General features: G+C 37.3%; 1 pseudogene; it reads left to right on the top strand.

The window, feature by feature from the left end:
- Nucleotides 1–1,434: 1,434 nt before the first annotated feature.
- LOC119871526 lies at nucleotides 1,435–1,830 on the top strand (annotated as a pseudogene).
- Nucleotides 1,831–2,187: the final 357 nt, after the last annotated feature.

Genomic DNA, 2,187 nt, shown 5'->3' on the forward strand with positions numbered 1-2,187 from the left:
GTTGGTTGTATACCAAAAGGACAACTTGACTGGCTATTAATGTCCCTTAACTGAGCTGCACTACTGGATCTAAAATCTATCTTGTCTCTTCTCCCTAAAATTTTTATTCCCAGCTAAGCCTTTTCACATATTAATTTCAGAATTTATCAAATGAAAATTTAGTTCTCTGGATTTTGCCTTTGAGGCTTAAGAAGTGTGTCTTGGGGTCAGGGAAGGAGGGTATTTGAGGGTCTGGGAACATAGTAACTGAGATAAACAAAGTTCCTTTTGTCAGAGAATATGCATGGTAAATAAGAAAATCAAAAGGACAAAAATAAAAATGGAACATAGACTGGCAGTTTCTGTGATTGCAATGATGCATGACTTTGTCTGAAGCAGGAATAAGGAGAGCTGGTTTCTGACATTAACTTACTGTTAATCCATAAGAAACACTTACTTCCTCTGGACCTTGGTTTGTTGCTAAATTGAACATATTAAACTAGGTTATATAAGAGATCATTTCACTATCCCAAAAATTTCCATCCATCACTTATTCATGTGACTCTCTTTTTTCTGCGTATATATCTACCTCTTTCTACAGCAAGCCTTGCCAGCCCACTTAAGCTCATTGACAGCTTCTCCATTCAGAGCAATATGTGAGGTCAGCTCCATTCATCATGCACTCATCATGTACTGTTTCTTCTCAACCAAACACAAGTTCCTAGAAGAAGAGAATCACATCTTATGTTTTATTTTTTTTTTACGTAAATTCAATTTGCCGACATAGTACATCATTAGCTTCATATGCAGTTTTCAATAATTCATCAGTTGTGTATACATCCAGTACTCATCACATCACATGTCCTCCACCATGTCACCCAGGTATCCCATCCCGCCACCCACCTCCCCTTTAGCAACTGTCAATTTGTTTCCCAGAGTTAAGAGTCTCTCATGGTTTGTATTCCCCTCTGATTTTTTCCCCCATTCGGTTTTGACTCCTTCCCTTATGATCCCTTGAACTGTTTCTTATATGCTGCATATGAGTGAAACCATATGATAATTATCTTTCTCTGACTGACTTATTTCACTTAGCATAATACCCCTCTAGTTCCAGCCACAGTGATGTTAATGCTAGGTATTCATCCTTTCTGATGGTGAGGTCTTATGTTTTAAATCCTCCATAATGCTGAGCATATTGTCCAGCACTTCCAATGAAATACAAATTGAAGTCCTATAAACACTGCCTGCATAGAAGTATAGACCAGCAAAGAACATGGGTGTATCAGTCCTTGGTGGGAAAACAGCTTCTATTCCTGTATTTATTATTAACGGTTATACCATTCTGTGGTTCAGTTCCCTTTTACAAGGTGGAATGTCATTACTACTAATGAATATTTAGATTGAAAATATTAGATACTCTTTTCCTCCCCGGCTGCTTGAAGCTCGGCCACCACCATGAATAATGCAGTAATTATCTGGACCAGGAAGTTCATGACCAACCAACTACTTCTGCGGAAACAGATGGTCATTGGTGTTCTTCACCCTGGGAAGGCAACAGTACCTAAGACAGAAATTCAGGAAAAACTAGCCAAAATGTACAAGACCACACCAGATGTCATATTTGTATTTGGATTCAGAACCCATTTTGGTGGTGGCAAGACAACTGGCTTTGGCATGATTTGTGATTCCTTGGATTATGCAAAGAAAAATGAACCCAAACATAGACTTGCAAGACATGGCCCATATTAGAAGAAAAAGACTTCAAGAAAACAGCACAAAGAATGCAAAAACAGAATGAAGAAAGTCAGGAGGACTGCAAGAGCCAACACTGGTGCTGGCAAAAAGAAGTGAGCTGGAGATTGAACAACAGAAGGAGTAAAGATTCCGCAGTGGCTTTATCTGTGGTTATTGTGCAGATTTTTCATGAGAGGATTAATAAACTAAGAACATTTAAAAAAAGAAAATATTAGAAACATGATAGTCATCAATATTCAACATATTTTATAAGTTTTAAAAGTCCATAACTGAACCTCAGTCTCAACTTTTCATGGACTTTGGAGCTTAGTTTCTTTCCTTGAAGAATAAGGAAATAGGACTATAGATATCTCTAAAGTGCATGGTTCAAACTCAGATACCTAAGTAGTATACATGAATAAAGTAGCCAAGTTTTATTGCAAGGACATCTAAGTTATATATTTTTCAATACAA

Source organism: Canis lupus, chromosome 4, assembly GCF_011100685.1.
Source record: "Canis lupus familiaris isolate Mischka breed German Shepherd chromosome 4, alternate assembly UU_Cfam_GSD_1.0, whole genome shotgun sequence".
In the NCBI taxonomy this organism is placed as follows: domain Eukaryota; kingdom Metazoa; phylum Chordata; class Mammalia; order Carnivora; family Canidae; genus Canis; species Canis lupus.